This window comes from Carassius carassius, chromosome 35, assembly GCF_963082965.1.
Source record: "Carassius carassius chromosome 35, fCarCar2.1, whole genome shotgun sequence".
Classification (NCBI taxonomy): Eukaryota; Metazoa; Chordata; class Actinopteri; order Cypriniformes; family Cyprinidae; genus Carassius; species Carassius carassius.
In genome coordinates this window covers 5,461,936-5,479,181 of record NC_081789.1, presented here as the reverse complement: position 1 = coordinate 5,479,181, position 17,246 = coordinate 5,461,936, and positions in this window count along the sequence as shown.

The following is a 17,246-nucleotide window of genomic DNA, read 5'->3' as shown; positions in this document are numbered from 1 at the left end:
TTCCAAGGACACGCTTAAAAATCAAAAGGGGATCGTGCCTTTTCAGTGGCTGCTCTACAGTTATGGAACAAGTTGCCACCCTTTATACGAACTGCACCAACAACATAATTAAACATGCTCTATAAATAAACATGATTGACTGACTGATGGCATTAATAGCAAGCTTTACTAGCATGTTTGAGCATGTTTCTGGCATGTTTAGCACACAATAGAATATTTTACTGTCTTGTTAATAGTGTATCACAGATTTAAACATCACTTCCTGTTGACAGTAGGTGGCACTATGACTATAACTAAAATTTGACATGATGTGTTCAGGACTCAAATCAAACGTTAAGCTTGGGACAGGTTGGAAACTGCATGCCTGAGTTACAGCAACTTTTGGTTTTATTGTATAAATAGCATGCTTAGCACTTAGACATGTTGCTAGCCTATTTAGCACTTGCTAAAACTTTTTAATATGCTCCCTGGAGTCCATAACAGTGTTAATCATGACACTTTTTGTTGCCAGCAGGTGACGCTATGACTATATGATTATAACTAAATATGGGCATGGACAGGTTTTCAGGACTGAACACCTATCAAACTTGTGAAGTTTGGGGCACATTAGACATTGCTTGCCTGAGTTAAAGCAATTTCTTGATTCAGGGCATGTTTCTAGCCAGGCACATGCCCTTTGTTGAAAACTCAAGATCTCCGCAATTTAGCACCGCAAAGGCCTTGTGATTACACTCGAAATTTGAAGATGATCCAAATAAAACATGTTTGGTTTTGCATTTTTAACCAGCATACATTTTGTAGGTATTTGTGTGTTACATGTATGTACTGTGTTCTGTATATGTACGTGAAATGTAGCTTGAGGGGCGCTTCGCTGACATTTTATAGATGGCTATCAAGCCATTTTGCCACACGCACTTCTGATACCCATATCGTAAATTTTCGCCAGTTTTGATGCGTGTGTGAAGTTTCATGAGTTTTGAAGCATTTTTAGGAACTCAAAAATACTAGGTGCACTAAATGCAAATAGCTATATATTACATGTACACTGTTAAAATATCAGGATTTTCTGCTATTTACAAAATAGAGGCAATTATCTGCACCAATTATCTAGGTTCGGGATTCCTCTTTGTACCAATCATTGCCCTGGACCCACATAGCAAACAGACTTGGCCCAAATGTGGCCTCAAGGTGGCTCTGCTGGCCTCCTGTCATGCACCCTTTCAGCCAGAGCTGGGCCTTGTGTGACAATGAAGGCACTGTTGGGATCCGGCAAACAACGTGAGGGGGCGATTGTTGGTGGGAGGAGTGTGGCCCAGATCAGTCAGTTGATATGTGGCCCAAATCAGGCTAAGGTCTGGCAGCATATTATGTGACCCATGATAAGCAAGATAAAAGATATTTATTTGATTTACTACGGGACACACACTGATCTATAATAGGGAGTGGGGCGCATCAGTTTTATTAGTATGCTGTCATGCACAAGCATTAAATAAAATGATCATGAAAGTGTTTTATTTTTATTTAAATCCTGTTTCCATTTGATACTTGGTGTGAGGAACAGTTCCAAATTAATTGGAATTTATTGGCGATATGTAACTCCTTCCTCTGTAGCAATACTAACTATTTAAAAATGTGCTGTTAAGAAGTTTTACAACAAGTTTTACGGCAGAGATATCAAACGTTTATTGGCTCTCGTCGGTTTCGTCAGAGATTGCGACATGCCGTGTTTCGAATGTGTGTTTTAAATAAGAAACGCATGCCTTGAGGGAGTGTATTTTCACCATTTAACAACTTAAATTATGCCCTGCTCATCACACTTCTATTATAGTCTACCAGAGTGGCCTGCAACTGCAATGCATCATCATTTGGACTACTGTTGTACTGCTCTTTGTCACATCTGTAATAAATTATTTTGATTAAGTTACATGTGTCTATCTGTTACGTTTCTCTTATAGACTGTTTACTTTATAACACTCACTCTTTATTGGTTGATTTTTTCTTTATAAAAATAAATAGAAAAACCAATGCAATAAGTTTTTTTTATTGCACAGTTACATGATGTGAGGGTTTTAAGTCTGATTTTCTATTCAATTTAATGTACTTTATTGACATAGTTTGTGTCTAAATTAAAGCATGTCACAAAATGAATAACTGCGGTCATAGTAATAAACAAGGTAATAATATGAAATATCAAAATTCCCAGACAGCAATATAGTGTTGGCCCAGATCCAGCCCACATCTGGCCCTCGTGAAATCCATTCGAGTCAATGTTTAGTTCATTATCTGGCTCGGCTCGGTGTTCATCTTCAGTTCTCTCTTCACAGCAGTTCAGTCAGTGTACTGTTTGAGTAAATTAATTACTCTGGGATATTGGTTTGTTTGAACTCAGAGGGAGTGTCAGCCGCATTAAAAAAGTTAACAGCTTAAGTCATTTGTGGATTAATGCGTATTGGAGACACAAACTGTTTAATGCTGAATAAAGTCGTAGTTTTTGCTATTTTTGGACCAAAATGTATTTTTAATGCTTCAAATAATTCTAACTACTTTGATTATATTTTTCTTACTTTCTGGACATGGACAGAAGACCGTACACAGTTTCAATGGGGGGACTGAGAGCTCTCGGACTAAATCTAAAATATCTTAAACTGTGTTCCGAAGATAAACGGAGGTCTCACTTGCAACGACATGAGGGTGAGTTATTAATTACACATAATTTTGATTATTGGGTGAACTTACCCTTTAAGACTGAGAATTGGCACCAATAATAAAACCTGTTTTGGCCCAGATCAGGGCCAGCTAAAGTGATTTACTGGCTGAGATTCGGGCCAGTTATGGCCCATGTGTGGCCCGAGTCTTTAATCCAGTCTGGGCCACTTTCGAATCCGTCATTCTTTGCAGTACTTGGGCCGATGGAAAAGTAATTGTGTGGCCCGGATCTGGGCCAGAAGACATTTGGTATGTGGGGAGTTATGGGGAAAAAGCAAGGAGGTGGTGTTTGCCTATATATCAGCCATGAAAGGTGCAGTCCTACTGTGAGAGAGACTGTGTGTACTAAAGATATTGGACTACTCTCTGTATAACTTCAGCCATAACCCCTTCCTAGGGAATTTCTAAAACTTTTCGTTAACGTGGTTTATATTCATCCGAGGGCAAATGAAGCAAACGCAGCAGAGACTCTTTGTAGTGTTGTGCACGAACTGCAGTGCCTATTTCAAGATGCCCTGAAATTAATAATGGGTGATTTTGATAAATGTTTCATGAAGCAATGTTTGGAAGAGAATAATCAGAAAAAAAGAGAGAAACCACAAACTAAGAGTATTAAAGTGTGGTCCGAGGAGTCCACTGCATCTTTGCAAGGATGCCTGGAATATACAGATAGGGTCATTTTTATTACTCTCGCTTGGAAATAGATAAACTCACGAATGTTGTTAGTAGTTATAGGTGCATCTCAATAAATTATGATGTCATAGAAAAGTTCATTTATTTCAGTAATTCAACTCAAATTGTGAAACTTGTGTATTAAATCAATTCATTGCACACATACTGAAGTAGTTTAATTCTTTGGTTCATTTAATTGTGATTTTCACTTCATAGACAGTGCCGTAGATCACTGACAAGCTATGCAATATCACGTTCATTATCATAGGCGATTAATCTGCGATAATGAACGCGATATTGTATAGCTTGTAAGTGATCTATTGCTATGTCTATTAAGTGCCGCTCCATTTGAAAGCAGGTCATGGTGATTTAGAACTAATCACGGAACCAGATTTACTGACTAGATGCACATGATCATATTGTTAGATATATAGCCCAGCCCTTACTGGCCACTTACTGGACCCCCTGCAGATTGCTTACCGAGCAAACAGGTCAGTAGATTATGCAATAAACAAGGGACTGCACTTCATCCTGCAACATCTGGACAAAACAGACACTTATGTGAGGATCCTGTTTGTGGACTTTAGTTCGGCTTTCAACACCATCATCCCAACAGCCCTCCAGACCAAACTGACCCAGCTCTATGTTCCTAGCTCTATCTGTCAGTGGATAACCAGCTTTCTAACAGATAGGCAACATCTAGTAAGACTGGGGAAATCCTTGTCAAACAGCCGCTCCATCATCACTGGTGCCCCTCAGGGATGTGTACACCAACAACTGCTCCTCTAAAGACCCCATCCTGTAACTCCTGAAGTTTGCAGATGACAGTAAAGTCATTGGTCTCATCCAACAGAGAACGTTTGGGACAGCTGAAAGAATTAGCACGTGTGTGCATAAAACAAAATCCCTCCGTGTGTTTTCTTTAATTTTCTTTCATTAAAAAGTCTTCAGTACATGAAATGGCAAACAAACATCTTAATTACCATTTTAAGTCATCTTATATTTTGGGGATGAAAAACATAAATGGCGTAGTGTCAGAATACAGGTGATATTGTTGCGCGTTCTACATTGTTGTCTCGCTCAACAGCATTTCTGACTGTTTCAAAGTAATTCTCAATCAATGAATAGTACATATTTATGCCAGGCGATGGCTTACGAACTTGTGCTGATGAATTATGACAATGTCTACTTTATGAAATTTATATGATATGTTTTAGACGGTTGTAAGAATGCATATTTTCTCTCTCATTTGAAGGAATGGCCTGCAATGGGCTAGTTGCATAACTCCGCCATCTTGGATTTCTGGTCTTGCGAGTGTGTGCAAAGATGCTTCTGGTTGTGCTTAACTACAGTGCAGAGAACTGGAGAAATCCAAATAATACCTTCTATATATGCTTACAGGATTTACAATATCCCTTCAAATTCAAATAAGACCTACACTGCTATTATTACTACTATAAATGTTAACTGAGCCAGTATTGAAACGTCCATATGTTTGGGTCCGGTGAATGAATGAAATAAACTAATTATATGTTCCCTACTGTTCACGAAAATAAAGTTGAACTCGTGGGCCCAATCCCAAATCTACCCCTTAGCCCTGCTAACAGCGATTGTATCCTCTCGTCGCTGGAAAATATAATGTAGCTATTCAGTATTTAAACTGTATTTAATAAAAGTCATAGGGCAGCATTGACAAGTTTATTTTCTCCTTGGTGCGTGAGCTGCGCGATTTCCGATATGTGTGTGTAAGCAGCTCATTAATACAGAACGATAATTAAAGGCTCTAACGCACATCAGTATATATATGTATATATATATATGTGTGCGTGTGTATGTATGTATGTATGTGTGTGTGTGTGTGTCTGTGTGAGTGTGTATTGTAAGAGCTAGACGACGAATGATGACGTGTGACGGGATAGTAGTGGTGTCCCAAATCATTAGGGGAATATTTTATCCCCTACCCCTTGACACTCTGTTCTCTAACGAGAGTTCTCTCGTACTGCGTCTTAGCTAAGACGCTACGGGAAAAGTCTCTTTTCACGATACACTGAAGCAAAAAATTATCCTTAATTTTGAATTATTGTAAAGCCCATTTGCAGCAGCACACAGCCATAGGCGAGACGGCTCGCTCGCTCATTGGCTGCTCTGCGGCAACTGCATAAGCCTATCGAGCGCAGGCTGATGCAACATCAGAGAGCTGCGTCTTTTTAAAGATGCCTTCTTGCGGCTCGTGCAGAGCCCCACTCAGCGAGGGAGACCGTCACGTCATCTGTGTCTCATGCCTGTGTGAAGATCATGCATTGTCGCGCTCGCTGACGGCAGATGCCCTCACTGCGAGCTGTTGCCAATGGTGACTCTGAGGACTCGCTTGGCTTTTTTCTCTGAGCCTGCATTCTCCGCTGCGCTGCGGCACCGTAAAAAGCGCCGATTCCAGCGGATTCCGGAACCGTCTCCAGCTCAACCGAGCTCGCCGGTTCGCCCTGCTTCACCGGCCTCCCCTGCATCGCTTCCCGCTGTCTGCCGACGCGTCTTCCGAGGAAGTCGATCTCAGGGCCGCGTCGGGGGAAGAGGACACGTGCTCTCTGCTAGCTTCGGGCAGTGAGGGCTGGGCGAGCTCCGGCGATCTCGCGCCTTCTGCTCAGAAGCCCAGCAGACGAGCTGACATCGAGAAGGAGCTGATGCGAGTGCTCACGCTGGCCGCGACGAGCCTCGGCCTCAAGTGGTCTGCACCAGCGCCACCCTCTCGTTCCCGGCTGGATGGTAGTTTCCTTTTGGATGAGCGTACTTCTCCGAACTCAAAGCCCGCCCCATTTCTTACTGAGCTTCACGAAGAGGTGGCAAAGGCTTGGAACGCTCCATATTCAGCGCGAACTCATTCATCTGTTTCACTAGCATTCTCCACATGACGCATGACGTCGTCTCTGCTCGCGCGGATCTTTTCTGCTGCTGGGCAGGCTGCGTCTACTCTACACACCATGGCCACGCTGCAGATATTCCAGGGTGATCTCCTCCGTAAGCTGCACGAGATGGGACCTGAGGCTTTCTGTCTCGCAGATTTGAGGAGTGCTTCGGATCTCTCTCTTCGCGCTACTAAATCCGCTTTATGGCTTCCATAAAGTTCCAAAAAGTTATGGCTTCCGCTACGGTGGCTGAGAGGCATCTATGGCTGACGCTCTCAGACATGGCAGAGTCTGAACGCACTGCGTTCCTCAACGCCCCGCTGACTCCCGCTGGCCTCTTCTGATCTTCTGTCAACGAGTTCGTTGAGAGATTCGTCGAGGACCAGAAAGCGTTGCAAGCATTCAAGCACTTCCTCCCTAAGCGCTCCGGTTCTGCAGCGAGTCATGCTAGACCGGCCCCGCAAAGCTCTAAGCCACACCCCCCGCCTCCTGCTGCTTCATCGCAACAGCGTCACCAACGCAGCTCGATACCCCGTTCTCGCTCTACCGGCCGTCGCCCCGCGCCGCAGGGACCACGGCAGAGGATTACGGTGAGGCCGGAAGCCCCGAAGCCATCCTAGCACTCCTAGGAAAGCGCCGGTGTACGAGTCCCGCCGCGGCCGAACTCTCACCCAAGCACGCCGCTGTTTCAGTTCCAGGGATTGTGACTGTCTCAGCGTCTTTTGCAATGCGCAAGCCTGTACAGTTGCCCGCTTGCCTGCACACAAAAACCGCTTTCATGGCTACCCAAATATTTCCCGAAAAAGGTGTAATTTCTGGTGTCCCGGCCACGGCCGATGGTGCTATAAATGTAGTGACGATGCCCACTGCTCAGTGCCCATCTCCACATATAAGCACAGCCCTTCACACAGGGCTCGCGCACATAAAAGCGACTAAGGTCGATCGGGCGCACTACATAGTAAACGTGCCCACTCCTCAGTGCCCACAAACACTATGTCACACACGTCATGTGGTTTCTGTAAAAACGAAACCCGTGCACGTTTGTTCTGCCCAGGCAGACAGCGAGTCAAATGCAGTAAATGTGCAGGCTTACAGCCCACAATTACTCACAGACAGCACGAGTCCCACGGAACCCGCTCAGCCCTCCCTCACTCGGTTAAGCACCGTGGAGGGGTCGAGGACGAGCGATCTGCCCGCTGTGATCAGCGTGCTCCCCGCCTCAAATGTCACAGGCATAACGCCCATGTTACAGCACATCGAAGCGCTGCCGTTGCCCAGCCAGCAGAGCGCGCTTCGCATCCAACCCTTAGCCATTCATGCAGACTCATGGTCAGCGCTTCCAGGGGTTTCGGATTGGGTGCTAGACAATATAAAGAGAGGCTACTCGCTACAGTTTTTTCGACGCCCTCCGCGCTTTTTAGCGCGCGTCAAAACTACGGTCAAAACAGAAGTAGCACACATACTTCGAGCCGAAATATCAAAACTGTTGAGCAAAGGGGCTGTGGAGCCTGTATCTCAAGCTCAAAGCGAAGGGGGGCTGTACAGCAGATACTTTCTAGTGCCCAAGAAAGACGGTGGTTTGAGACCCATACTGGATCTAAGACAGCTGAACAAAGCATTGGCGAAACGCAGTTTCAAAATGCTTACAACCAGGAGACTCCTCACGCATATTCGCAGAGGAGACTGGTTCATGTCGATAGATCTGAAGGACGCGTATTTTCAAATACAGATAGCGTCACGTCACAGGCGATACTTGAAATTCGCCTTCGAGGGCCAAACATACCAGTGTACAGTCCTGCCGTTCGGCTTGTCCAGGGCTCCTCGTACGTTTATGAAGTGCATGGACGCAGCGCTCGCTTCTCTCAAACTCAGAGGCATGCGAGTGCTTAACTATTTGGACGACTGGCTGATTCTGGCTCAATCACGATCAGAGCTCGTGGAACACAGGGCCATTTTACTCGATCACCTCGAGAAGCTAGCTCTGGACTCACGCTCCATGACGGCGCGGCTGTCGCCACAGCGCGCGTTGGACATTCAGCGTGCAGCGAGCTCTCTCCACTGCGGCGCGACCTTCTCGCTCAGAGAATTTCAGAATATGCTAGGTCTCATGGCCTCAGCATCAGCAGTTCTTCAGTTGGGCCTGCTCCGCATGCGCCCCTTGCAGTTCTGGCTGAAAGCGCGAGCACTGCGCAGAGCGTGGATATCCAGTCAGTTGCGTCTCAAGGTCAATCAGAGCTGTGTTACAGCCTTGAAACCCTGGACAGCGAACGACTGGTACCAATCAGGTGTAAGCCTGGGGACTTCCTCGAAAGTGAAAATGGTGTCGACGGACGCCTCCACTTCGGGATGGGGAGCGCTGCTCGAGGGCAGACCGTTCTTTGGCCTTTGGTCAGAACGGGAAAAGCTCCAACATATCAACTGTCTGGAAATGCTGGCAGTAGAGAACGCGCTGACGCGCTTTTGTCCCCGAATCAAGGGCCACCACGTCTTAGTCCATTCGGACAATATGTCTGTGGTGTCCTACATAAATCGCCAGGGCGGTCTCAGATCCCGAAACCTGGACAGGTTGGCGGAACGCCTCCTGGTTTGGGCTCAGCGCAACTTGCGCTCGTTGAGGGCAGTTCATGTGCCTGGGCTACAGAATCTGGATCCAGACAGACTGTCCAGAAACAACATTCCCACGGGCGAATGGTCTCTACACCCACAGACAGTCCAGCTGCTGTGGGAGAGATTTGGCAGGGCGGAAGTGGACCTCTTTGCGTCCCACGAAAACGCTCACTGCCCCGCGTTCTTTTCCAAGAACGAAAGCGTGCTGTCACAAAGGTGGCCGCGCTGCCTGCTCTATGTTTTTCCCCCCGTCTCCCTCCTTCCGCAGGTGATAGAATGGGTGAGGGAAACAAGATACTGCTTGTAGCACCACTTTGGAAGAACCAACCATGGTTTCCAGATTTGATGCAGTTAGCAGACACTGCCCCGTGGCCAGTGCCGTTGAGGAGGGACCTCCTCTCGCAGGCCAGGGGCTCGATTTGGCCATGTGTGGGCGCTCAACGGTTACCCGCTGATCTCTCAGTGGGTGTGCTAAATACTATCACTCAGGCTAGAGCTCCGTCGACTCGACGGCTATATGCCTCGAAGTGGTCAGTATTCTCCAGCTGGACGGAGGTTCTCTCCTTCCTACAGGAGCTGTTGGATAAGGGCAGAGCCCCCTCCACACTCAAAGTTTACGTGGCGGCCATCACAGCGTTTTCTGAAACAACACTCGGTCAGTCAATAGGAAGGAACGATTTGGTCATCCGCTTCCTTAGAGGAGCTAGGAGGCTGAATCCTCCCAGACCTCCGTCAGTCCCTGTATGGGACCTCTCGACGGTTTTGGAGGCCATGAAAGGTTCCCCTTTCGAGCCTATCCAAACGATTAGCCTCAAATATCTGTCATTCAAGACAGTGTTCTTGTTGGCTCTCGCTTCAGTGAAGTGTGTGGGTGACCTGCACGCGCTCTCGGTGAGCCCGACGTGCTTGGAGTTTGGGCCTTATGACTCAAGGGTCATACTCAAACCTAGGCACGGTTATGTGCCGAAATCCCTCAACACGCTGTTTCGGGCTCAGGTTATTTCCCTGTCTGCCCTGTCAGTGTCAGGAGAGGATGGAGACTCGAGTCTTCTTTGCCCCGTTAGGGCTTTAAGAGCTTATGTGTCTCGCTCCGCTGTCTTCAGACAGACTGAGCAGCTGTTTGTCTCATTCAGTGGACGTTCCAAGGGAATGGCTGTTTCGAGACAGAGCCTATCCAGATGGATAGTTGACGCTATAGCGTTAGCTTACGCTTCCAGGGGCCTTCAGTACCCACTGGGCGTCAGAGCACACTCCACAAGAGGCGTCGCCTCGTCGTGGGCGTGGTCTAGTGGGATCTCCTTACAGGATATATGTATGGCGGCAGGATGGGCCTCGCCGTCTACATTTATCAGGTTCTATAACCTGGAGGTTCCCGCCCTGCAAGCAAAGCTGCTGTCGGTATAGTTGAATCAGGGTCCTGATTGGAACTCTGAGATCGCAAGCGCTATGCGCTGCCGACTGTTATATGGGCAGTATTGCGTAAGACCCACATTACCACATTGGTCAGGCCTTGCCTTGATTATGTGATGTCATATTGCCGCGTCTACGGACGCTGCTAGATATGGGACGGAGGGTCCCCCTCCCTCCTGTTCTAGGACTCTCTGTGAGTCCCTCTGGTGATTGTGCACTGTAAATCCTGGGCGTTGCTTCCAGGTTTATTGGTGTGTGATCCCTGCACGCACGGCACTTTACATTGGGTTCCCGTAGCGTCTTAGCTAAGACGCAGTACGAGAGAACACTCCCCGTTTCAGCGGGATGTGGCATGGAGGGCGCGAAGCGGTCATTGGTCTGATGTTGCATCAGCCTGCGCTCGATAGGCTTATGTAGTTGCCGCAGAGCAGCCAATGAGCGAGCGAGCCGTCTCGTCTATGGCTGTGTGCTGCTGCAAATGCGCTTTACAATAATTCAAAATTAAGGATAATTTTTTGCTTCAGTGTATCGTAAAAAGAGACTTTTCCCGTAGCGTCTTAGCTAAGACGCAGTACTCGTTCCCTAGTAACCGAGTATGTTTCAAGAGACAAGGGGAAGGGGTAGGCGGAGGGGAAGGGGTAGTGGTATAAAATAGAATTGGGATGGGGTCTTCTTGTGTACTCACAGCTACATATCTTTTTCCCTTACCAATTGTGTAAATGTACAAATTATTTATTTCTCGAAAATGCTTTTATGAAATATTTACCTTGTGAGAAATGGGCTGCGATTTATCTTCATAAATGTCCTCTTCTCAATTGTGCACATACATCAGTTATGTTTCATCTTTATTTTCACAACTTATATGAATATTTTACAGCAAACTTTGTATCAAAATATTTTTAATGGAAAAAACGGTCTGTAAAATTATACAACTAATACATGACTATTTTATTTTTTATGTGATAATGAATGCAAAAAAAACAAACAAACAAAAATAGGCATGCTTATAGACAGATAATAATTTATTCTGCAGATCTTTCACAAAACAGATAAATATTGATAAAAACACACATGAATGCAAACACCGATTTCTAATTAATGCAAACCATAATTACATTACGTTAAATTGTACAGTTACAAATTGTGTTATCAAATAAAGTTAATAAAACATACATGCTTTGTCAGAATTCCATGAGCGTCTCGTTTGACCGTCGGAAACCGTATGGACTTCTAGATAACAATCAGAACAAAACCAGCTCTCCGAGAATGTAAAGTATTGTACAGTTTGAGAGGGTTGTGTTTGAAGGAAAAATATTTGATTAACCGCTGGCGCTGTAACCGCGTAATCAACAGAGGAAAGAATAAAGCAATCTCCGCGTTGTATCTTGATACATTTTCACACAGAGGTACGCAACAATGTAAGGAATATGTGTTCTCATGTCTTTGATATACCACGGATTTTCAACCCGGCTACCAGCGCAAGTATATCAAACCTGTGGGAGGCATATGTATGTGTGTGTGTGTGTATATGATTATTAGCCTATATACCTTCTTTATGTTTTTAATGCAGCTCACAATATTTTTTTATAGCAATAAAGGATGTTTCTGACAAATGAGGTGTTTCGCTCAATCCATTATAAAACATACAGAGTGCATGTCTGCTTTTTATAGAATAAAAATCCACTTCGATCAGAAATGGCAAGCACTCGATGATGGTTTAAAGTGGGTTTTAAGCAAAACATAAATATTCCCATATATTTTTAGTGTAGCTAGCTTAATGCTAATCGTGCCTCTATATTTTAAGATGTATTCTAGTAAGCCTTAGCCTATATATATAATTTAAGTTTCTGGTGTAGAACCTAATTTTATTTATATAATATTTTTCTGGATATTGAGCAGCGGACAATGTTAAAATATACGAGAAACACATCTGATCAATAATGCATGATGTGTCCTTGGCAGTGTGCCAACAACGAATTCTTGATGTTCTCGCTCAGCCAAACACCCATTGAAAGACAATCAAAGAGTGTTTATAGGAGTTATGTAGTTGTCGGTGACTGCTAGACTATGACGATTTTGTATTATATTGAAGTCTGCTGACGTGTTGCTGTTTTTCTACTGTTTGATAAGCTATAGCACGTACACAGCCACTTGTATGCATTATCATCAGCAGAATTAAGCAGATACATACATCTGAGATCCTTTATTTGAAACATTAAATAAAAGGAAAAAAAGAAAGAAAAAAAATCTAGTGTGTAGGTTTTTAAATTGTGAACACAATCGTATGTATTTTTATTTTGTAGCTATTTTGATAGTCAGCTCCCGATGCGATGTCACTGACTTTACACAATCAATCAGTCAGTCAGTCAGTCAATGAATCAGTGGAAAACAAAACCATAAAAAAAATGTATTCAAGAGCTTTGAAAAAGGAACAGCAGAAAACACAATCCATCTCAAACAGAAAACTCATCAATAAAATGTCATCTGTTTATATCCTAAACAGGATTTCATAATGCGTCTCTATAATTATATGCGAGATAGATTGTGAAAGATTTGTCCTGTACTGAAATCACAACATCGCCAAGACTGTAACACTGAATGTCACCAACAAATGTATTCTAATATCTGTAGCCTATACCTCGTCCCGCGTACGATCAGCAGCTCATTAAAGGTCATTTGCTCTCACTAAATCATGGGTTTTTTATTTATTTTTATTTTTTTTCATTTATGAGATCATGCACCCATAAACAGGAACAAAGGTAAGTCTTTATAAATTACATCAAAATAATATATTAAGGCATTGAATTGGAATGCGAAATTGGAATGGACGAATTTGATACTCAGTTGATAATTTGTATTTCTAATGAGCTGAATTAAATTATTAAATTCAATACTTTCAAAACAAGTCAACCACAGTGCATTCAGACAACTTCATAAAAATATCACACATAAAAAATACATGGTTTTCTTGAGAAATAATGTTCTTATTTAATTATTATTTTAAAGTCCATCTTTAAGTGTATATCAATATTCTTAAGGACTTACCAGCCAGGATAATGTACAAAGAAAACATGCCAGAAGGAATACATGTTTTAACCTGTTGGCTGATAATACCCAGAAATTAGCAATTTCCAAATCATTCAAAACATGAAACCATTTAAACTCAGAATATGACAAATGAAAATATGAGCATAAATCAGTGATTACCTGGTGGATTTGATTTTCTCATGGATGGTGGGACCATGTCTCCTGGAATGTTTTGTATCAGCTAGTGATCTAAGCACGTTCTCTCAACCTTAAAACAGTGTTCTGTTAAACTGGTCACACAGCTCCGAAAATGAGGGATGAAACACAGCTGCCCTTAGTAATACTATTTTGTTTGACCAGTTTGCCTTATAGTAAGAGTTTGCCAGATAGTAAAATATTCTTGCTCTGAAAAGGTTAAAATTATTTTTTTCAATACGAACACAATCATTTCTCAGAAAGTGTAGGCTCTGTGGCACTTTTATAGCATTATTTTAGCACAAGGAAAATATACCACAAGGAACACTGATACAAATGCACTGCAAGATGGCACCAACAAAGGGCTATACGAATTAATAGATCAAATAAAATCACCAGATTGCAGGTGAGAACTAACTATGATGGTCAAATGAGTTTGTTCCAGAAAAGGCAGACATTGCATGGTGTTTTCTTTCTTTCTTTCTTTCTTTCTTTCTTTCTTTCTTTCTTTCTTTCTTTCTTTCTTTCTTTTTGTTCTGTCTGTTATGGTTGATTTCAATGTCACATTAAATATATAAAAAGGTCTAACATGATTTATCTTGGATTTATTTCTATACATAAATAGTCTTAACAGGGGCTCATACATTTTCACATATCCCTCATTTAGTCTATGGGACTCCATCAGTCTATGTGATTTTTTCCTACTTTTTTTTTCTCCATTTAATGGGTGAAATTCCATCTGCTTGAAAGAGAAATAGCACACCTGTCCTTGACCAAGCTGGGTGTTTTCAGAGTGTTGTCCATTACAGCAATAGACGTCGTGCTTCAAACAGCTTATTCTCAACAAAACGTCTCCTCCTCTGCCTTTAAAACTGTGGTAAGTGCTAACAGTTGGAGGTGTATTTATTTCTAAAGCTGGGTGTTTTCAGAGTGTTGTCCATTACAGCAATAGACGTCGTGCTTCAAACAGCTTATTCTCAACAAAACGGCTCCTCCTCTGCCTTTAAAACTGTGGTAAGTGCTAACAGTTGGAGGTGTAGACTTCTGTTTGAGGTATTTGCCATTTTCAAGATTTCACATTTTAATGTTTAAAAAAAAAGCACATACCTTCCCAACACACACAAACACACACACACACACACACACACACACACACAAAAAGCCCTTTTCCCCCTCCATCACAGAAATTCCTTCTTAGGATCATAAGTTAATGTTTAGGTCACTGGGGTGTACAGGGGGGGGGGGGGGGGGGGGTAAGGGGGTGTACAAACAGGTGTCCAGAACAGATGGCTTTTATGACCCTCATCAATCAAATTTGTCTCCTGGAATGTTTTGTATCAGCTAGTGATCTAAGCACGTTCTCTCAAATTAAAACAGTGTTCTGTTAAACTGGTCTAACAGCTCCGAAAATGAGGTCTGAAACACAGCTGTCCTTAGTAATACTATTTTGTTTGACCAGTTTGCCTTATAGTAAGAGTTTGCCATATAGTAAAATAATCTTGCTCTGAAAAGGTTAAAATTATTATTATTTTTTTTTTCAATACGAACACAATCATTTCTCAGAAAGTGTAGGCTCTGTGGCATTTTATAGCATTATTTTAGCACAAGGAAAATATACCACAAGGAACACTGATACAAATGCACTGCAAGATGGCACCAACAAAGTATTAATAGATCAAATAAAATCACCAGATTGCAGGTGAGAACTAACTATGATGGTCAAATGGGTTTGTTCCAGAAAAGGCAGACATTTAAGCTAAACATAAATATTCCCATATATTTTCAGTGTAGCTTGATGCTAATTGTACCTCTATTTATATTTTAAGATGTATTCTAGTAAGCCTTATATATAATTTTAGTTTCTGGTGTAGAACCAAATTTTATTCATCTTATTTTTAGCTGTATATTGTGCAGCGGACAATGTTAAATCTATATGATATACACATCTGATCAAAAATCAAGGCTGTGTCCTTGGCAGTGTGCCAACAACGAATTCTTTATGTTCTCGCTCAGCCAAACCAGCAACCATTGAAAGACAATCAAAGTGTTTTATAGGAGTTGTTATGTAGTTGCCGTTGACTGCTACACTACAGCGATTATGTATTAACATTGAATCTTTGGGTATTAACAGCTCCTTTGAATCTCATTAAGTTACTGTTACTTACCCTCTTAAAAATACATTTTGTAGTTGTCTATCGACCCCCAGGAGCACTAGGTAACTTTTTGGATTAATTAGATATGCTGCTCTCAAACTTTCCTGAGGATGGTTCTCCCCTAGTTATGCTTGGAGATTTCAACATCCACCTAGATAAACCTTTTTCTGCTGATTTCCACACTCTGCTTGGCTCTTTTGATCTCAACCGAGTGTCAACTACTGCTACTCACAAATCAGGCAACCAACTGGACCTTATTTATACACGACACTGCTCCACTGATCATGTACAGGTTACTCCACTGCACACCTCGGATCACTTCCTCCTCACTCTTGACCTAAACATGGTCTCTGACACATCACTTTACCCCTCCACATGTCATCTTTCAACGTAACCTACTGAGAGTAACCTACTCTCACCCTCCCAGCTATCTGCAATGGTTTCATCTTCATTCCTTTCCCTAAACTGTTAGCATCTTCTGATGCTAACAGTGCTACTGAAACTTTTGCTCCACTCTTACATCTTGTTTAGACAATGTTTGCCCCTTGTCTTCCAGGCCAGCCCGTACCACCCTTTCCACCCCTTGGCTATCAGATGTTCTATGCGAACACCATTCTAAGCTTAGAGCTGCTGAAAGGGTCGTGGCGCAAATCCAAAAATACTACTGACCTTAATGTGTATCAGTCATGTAGCAGAAATGACTCAAACCAGACAAATTAAAGAGTCGATCAGGGCTGTGGCTGAAACACGAGCTGAATTCCTCAGTAAGGCAACAGGAAGTCATAAAACATTCTGTGCCACAAGTCCCAAGCAAGATAACCAACCAACCAACGCTTTCACAGAACAGCTTTCAACATTAACATGTAATCGAATCTGCTTGTTTGAAATAGTCCTGACAATCAATTATTGGTCAAATGTATCATATTTCTTGTTATAGGAATCATGTCCAAAATTATACCCTGCAAGAGCGGGAAAATTCGGACCAAATGCTTGGTAAGATAAACATATGATTTATGATACCCCTGAGCCAAGAAAATATCTGATTGGTCAAGACAACATTTGAGGTGTGGCCAACAGGCCAGTTTAAATACTTAGGACACCATAAAATCTTGCTTATAGTCTCTAGCTATGCTTCTGCTATTAGTCATGTCTGCTTTTAGTTCTAGCCTTGCTTTTGCTATCAGTCATGCCAGCTTTTAGCTTTGCTTCCTAGCTTTAGCTTTTAGCCATGCTTTTATTCATCACTGTTCTTTCAGCGAGGTTTCAGCATGCTTCAGCCTGCACGCCTGCTGCTACTTAGCCACGATGAGAAGAAACACAACCTAGTCTCGTCAAACTTTACTTCTTTTCTTTTCCGCTTGAGAGTTTCGTGTTCTGAGTTAAGTTTTGTAACGTCGAGTTTCAACTTCAACCCTCACACAACTCCGTCTTCAGCCAACGCCCAACCAGGGCTTCCCAAGACGTCACTTCAGCGACTACTGAACTTCCAGCCAATCAGCGACATCCTAATACCCCTTTCAACGACAACAAAGGGGACTCCCTTTTCACAGGAGATGCAAGTAACCTCCAGACTGTG